General features: G+C 39.7%; 1 protein-coding gene across 2 annotated transcripts in view; it reads left to right on the top strand.

Annotated features, from left to right (window-relative positions):
- NUP210L (nucleoporin 210kDa-like) overlaps positions 1-6,192 on the top strand; it is a 90,633-nt gene that overhangs the window by 20,528 nt on the left and 63,913 nt on the right. The gene's annotated exons all lie outside the window — the stretch shown is intronic.

The raw sequence follows: 6,192 nt of genomic DNA, 5'->3' as shown, positions 1-6,192 counted from the left end.
GGAATTGAACTTATGCGAAAGTGGCTCTATAGCTTCTCAGTGCTGTGCTTTAACCCTCTGCGTCATCAGGGAGGGCCAGTAAATAAATCTTTTAAAAAATTATTTCATAGGCACATTTCCAAAAAGTTAATAAGTTGCTTTTCTAAAAGGCCATGCTCCAACCTTGGACTTTTGCATTATTTTCAGTGTTTTACTATTATAAATGGCATAGCTAAATATCATTGTACAGTTTTTTTCCCTTTGGTTAATTTCCAGAAGTAATACCAGAAATGGAGTTACTAGTTATAGAAATAAGGAAGGAATCTGTTTGTAATGATTCTAAAATTTCTGATTCCTAAGTATCTGATTTTCAGTGGTTTGTCCAATGTATCCCCCTTTTCCAATCCTACTTTCTTTCCAGTGATCCTTCTATGCATTTCTTTTTTTTTTTAAGGATTATTTATTTATGTATAGAAGAACTGGGGTACAGGCCAGAGGTGCAGGGGATGAGAGGATTCACCAGAGACAGAGTGGGGAGCAGAACAGGTGGACTGAGTAAAATACACTGCTGAGTGGAGTATCTGGTGGGCCAAGAGAGGGCTGTTGTGACATGTGAGTCCCTGGCTGGGGATCAAACTCACACTACAGTGACTGAAGATTGCTTCATAGTGTTGCAGCTTAACTGCTTGTGTTGTTAGGGAGGCCCCTTTAATGCAGTTTCTTAAGACAAAATCCACCTCACCCTTCTTTCTCACCTTGTATATTCAATACATTATTGAGTTCTGCATCATTTCTTCTACATGTCACTCATCCATTTCTTACTCCCCCCCACTGCTTTCACGTAGATTTTTATAGTAGTTTCTTAACTGGTATTCCTGTTTCCAATAGTGCTTAGAATAGTATTCCAAAACCTATAAAGATTATTATGCATTGACTATTTAATTTACTTTAATGGCTTCCTACTGATTTTAAGGTAAAGTCTAACTTCTTGATAATGGTTCTATAGGACCTGTTATAACTGTTATCAAAAACTGGTGACCTGCTTATCTTAGTTTTTAGTCTTGATTTTTATTCTAGCGGGCAGATTTCCTTTTAATTGGGAAAATTTCAAATAAAAGCTGACATTTCAGATTCTCTAGAATAATATACAAATCTGATAGTGATCAGCTTGAAAAGATAGTGGCTACACCATTTGGACTACACTTTTTTGGCTTCTTTGCTTCCTGCCATTCCTTGCACTTCATAGTCAGCTTAATAAAGCTATTTGCATTATTCCTAGTACTGTAGGCATTTGAGTATTTAAATGCTAAGCCCCTGATAATTTTCCAACCTCAGATTTTGCCATTTTCTCTTATATGCCTCAGATATATGGACTTTTAATTTCCTAGAAAGCTCCCTGTTCCTTTTTGCCTCTATTTTATGTTGTCTGCAGTACATCCCCCTACTTAAATGTGCAGGTCCAGTTTAAACATAAGTTCCTCATGCATAGTTTCCCTTTCATATCTTCTCAGAGCTCCCTGGACTTTCCAGATATTAGTATTCATCATCTTTGTGGACATTATTTGCTTCTTTCACCAGATTATATTTTGGTTTTTGTTTTTAAGATTTGTTTACATATACATATAAGAATGGGGGTGTGGGCCAGGAGTAGGAAGAGTAAGAGGACTCACCAGAGACAGAGTGAGAAGCAGAATATGCAGATCCACTGAAATACACTGCTGAGGGGAGCAGCGGGTGGGTCAGAGGAGGTCTGCTGAACTAGGTGGGTCAGCTCCCTGGTCAGGGAATCAAACTCCTGCTGCAGTGGCTACAGATAGTTTCATAGTGCTGCGCTTTAACCCCCTTGCGCCACCAGAGATGCCCTGCAGTGATTTTTAAAATCCACTGTTTTGATATTTCTAACAGTTTGACCCTATTATGAAATCACTCTTTAATCTCACAGATCCTACTATTTAAAAAGTATTGTTTTTAGGGCCCTCCCTGGTGACACAATGGGTTAAAGTGCAGCACTATGAAGCTCTCCACAGCCCTGCAGCAGGAGTTAGATCCCTGGCCAGAGAGGTGACCCACATGGCACAGCAGACTTCTCCTGTCTGGCCCACTGCTCCCCTCTATTTCACACGATCCACCTGTTCTGCTCCCCACTCTGTCTCTGGTGAATCCTCTCACCCCCTACACCTCTGGCCTGTACCTCAGTTCTGTATGTGTAAATAAATAAATCTTTTTTTAAATGTATTTTTTAACTTTTATTTTCTGTCATTGTTTTTCATTTTTGTACAATATTTGATTTCTGTTTTCAGTTGTAGTTCCCATAAATCTCCCACCACCACATCACCCATGAACTGTCACCATAATCCTTTGTGCTTCTCCCTGCTCTATTTTGAGCCCTCCCTCCTACCCCCTATTCTTTTTTTAAAATTTTATAACAGTTTATTTTTATATCATTTTGTACATTTTTTTTCCCATCTCAATTGTAATTCCCGCAGGTTTCCCATCACCAAGTCACCCGTGTGCCATCACCATAATCCTGTGAACTTCCCTCGCCACACCCCCGTTTTTTATCCCATTCCCCACCCTACCCCCGCAAAATGTCTTTGGTATTTGGCTGTTCATTATTCTTGTTATTTTCTCACCTGGTCCATTATACTCCTACTGTGAGCGAAAACATCCGGTATTTTCCTTTCTCTTTCTGGCTTATCTCACTGAGCATGATCTTTTCCAGCTCCATCTAAGTTGCTACAAAAGACATGTGTTTCTCTTTTTTGGTTGCTGAGTAATATTCCATTGTATATATGTACCACATCTTTTTTATCCAGTCATCTACTTTTGTGCATTTGGGCTGCTTCCATGTTTTTCCAATTGTAAATAAAGCAGCAATAAACATGGGGGTGCAGGTGTCTTTTTCAATCAGTGTTTTTGTGTCTTTTGCCTACCCCCTATTCTATATGCCTCAGGTCTGTAGTTTACCTGAAAGTTTTGCCTTTTTTTTTTTTGACCCTTTGTTCAATTCCCCTATATTCTTCTTATAAGTGAAACCATCTGGTATACATATATATTTTTTAAATGTATTTATTTATGCATACAAGAACTGGGATACAGGCCAGAGGTGTGTGGGGATGTGTGTGTGAAAGGATTCACCAGAAACAGAGTGGGGAGCAGAACAAGCAGATTGATTGAAGCACACTGCTGAGGGGAGCAGTGGGCCAGACAGGAGAAGTCTGCTGTACCATGTGGGTCACTTCCCTGGCCAGGGATCTAACTCCTGCTGCAGTGGCTGCAGATAGCTTCATAGTGCTGGACTACAATCTGTTGCACCACCAGGGAGGTCCACCCCCCATCTGATATTTTTCTTTTTATGTATTTTATCTTTTTTGGGGCACTTGGGTTGTTTTCATATCTTACCTATTGAAATAATGCTGCAGTGAACATAGGAGGTCAGGTTTCCTTTAAAATTAATGTTTCTGTGTCCTTTGGGTAGATTCCTAATAGTGGAATCTCTGGGTCTCTGGGTCATATGGGGGATACGTGGTTTTTGTTTTTGTTTTTGTGTTTTCATTTGAGGCTCCACATAGCTTTCCATAGTGGTTGTACCAATTTGCGTTCCCACCAGCTGTGTAAGAGGGTTCCCTAAAATATATTATGTTTAGGCCCTCCCTGGTGGCGCAGCAGGTTAAAGCACAGCACTGAGAAGCTAAAGTCACTTCAGCATGAGTCTGATCTGATCCCTGCCCCCTGGGGGAGGTGATCACATGGCGTGGCACATGGCGTGGCAGACCTCTCCTGACCGCCCACTGCTCCCCTCAACAGTGTGCTTCATTGATCTGCCTGTTCTGCTTCCCATGCTATCTCTAGTGAAGACTCTCACCAACCCTGTACCTCTGGCCTGTACCCCAGTTCTGTATGCAAAAATAAATAAATCTTAAAAAAAAAGTATTATGTTTAAACTCCGAACTCAGGGCCCTCCCTGGTGGCACAACAATTGGTAGACAATTGTTCATATTATTCTCTTATAATCTTTTGTATTTCTATAAGACTCTACTTTCACTGATGCTCTTAGTAATTCTGAATATTTTCTCTTTTCTTTAGATATTCTAGGTAACGTTTTATTGATCTTTTAAAAGAACCAGCTTCTAGTTTTCTGTCTCTATTTTTAGTCTCTATTTTCCTTAATTCTGCTATAGTCTTTTATTATTTCCTTTTTTATGCTAGTTTGCATTTAATTTATTCTTTTTCTAATTTTTTAAGATATGTACTCAGGTTTTTAATTTGATTTTTTTTCTATTTCAATCTAAATGTTTAAAGCTTTCAATCTAAATGTTTAAAGTATCCCTCTAGCATTAATTTCACTGTGCCCTAAAAGTTTCGCCATGTTGTGTTTTTATTTTCATTCATTTCAAATTCTTTTTTTCTTAATTTTTATTCATTTATACATACAGAATGGGGTACAGGCTATAGGTGCAGGGGCTGTGAGAGCAGGGAACAGAGTAGGAGACTGACTGAAATATTCTGCTGAGGGGAGCAGCTGGCAAAACAGGAGAGGTCTGCCGCGCGAAGTGGCTGGGTCTCTAACTGGTGCTGCGACAGCTCCATAGTGCTGTGCTTTCACCCATTGTGCCACCAGGGAGGGCCCCTCAAATTGTTTTCTAATGGTTCTTATAATTTCTCCTTGGATCCATTGTTTCTTAGTATATATTGTTTAATTTCCATATATTTGTGAGTTGTCCAGTTTGCTTCTCTGAGTTCTATTTTCATTCTATTATACTTGAAGATTTTAAAAAAAGATTTATTTATGCATACAAAAACTGGAGTACAGGCCAGAGGTACAGGAAGGTGAGAGGATTCACCAGACACAGAATAGGGAGCAGAACAGGCAGATTCACTGAAGTACATTGCTGAGGGTAGCAGCGGGCGGGTCAGGAGAGGTCTGCAGCACCATGTGGGCAGCTCCCTGACCAAGGATCAAACTCATGTTGTAGTGGCTGCAGATATTGTCATAACTTCATAACTACACATTAACCCCTTGCACCATCAGGGAGGTCCTGAAGAAGATATTTTATGTAAGTCCTTTAACATTTAAGTAAAACATATTTTTATCCATTTGGTTTTTAAATAATGAAAAGGAATAGGAGGACTTATAAACTAAAATATAATATTTGTACTTGCCTATGTAGTTGTCTTTACCAATGTTCTGCTTTTCTTTTCTTTTAAATGTTTATTTATTTATGCTTACAAAACTGGGGTGCAGGCCAGAGGTGTGGTGGGTGAGAGGATTCACCAGAGACAGAGTGGGGAGCAGAATAGGCAGATCTATTGAAACACACTGCTGGGGGGAGCAGCGGGTGGGTCAGGAGAGGTCTGCCATGCTAGATGTGAGTCAGCTTCCTGGCTGGGAATTGAACTCATGCTGCAGTGGCTTTGGAGAGCTTCATAATGTGGAGCTTTAACCCGTTGCGCCACCAAGAAGAGTCCATGTTCTGTTTCTTAATAATGTTTTGAGTTACTGTCTAGTGTCCTTCATTTCAACTTGAAGGACTTCCTTTAGCATTTTTTACAAGGCAGTTCTCCTGACTATGTACTGTATTTGAAATATCTTTCTTTCTCTTTCAGGCTTAAAGGCTCCTTTTACCAGATACAGAATTATTGCTTGAATGTTTTTCTGTGGCAATTTAAATATGACATCCCACTGCTTACTGGTCTCCATGATATTTCATGAGAATTAGATGTTAATCTTTTTGAAGAATACATGTATATAAGCACTCTTTTTTTTTGTTGCTTTCAAAATTCTCTCCTTGCCTTTTGACAGTTTATCATGTATCTTCACATGAAATTTCTATATTTATCCTCTTCGAAGTTCATGTACCTTTTGGATATGTACATCATGTCTCTGATCAAGTTTGAGACATTTTCTTTTTTTTTAAGACTTATTTATTTATGCATGCAGAACTGGGGTACAGGACAGTGGTGCAGGAACGATGAGAGAACTCACCAGAGACAGAGTGGGGAGCAGAACAGGCAAATTGATAAAGTGTGCTGCTGAGGGGAGCAGTGGGCAAGACAAGAAAAGTCTGTTGTGCCATGTGGGTCACCCTCCCCCCCCCCAAGGGGATTAAACTGCTGAAGCTGCTGCAGTTAGCTTCTTAGTGCTGCATTTCAGCACATTGCGCCACCAGGGAGGACCCATGTTTGAGACATTTCATCCATTATTTTTTTTTT

This window comes from Condylura cristata, unplaced genomic scaffold (assembly GCF_000260355.1).
Source record: "Condylura cristata isolate star-nosed mole 26May11 unplaced genomic scaffold, ConCri1.0 scaffold00040, whole genome shotgun sequence".
Classification (NCBI taxonomy): Eukaryota; Metazoa; Chordata; class Mammalia; order Eulipotyphla; family Talpidae; genus Condylura; species Condylura cristata.
This window is presented reverse-complemented; position numbering and strand designations above follow the sequence as displayed.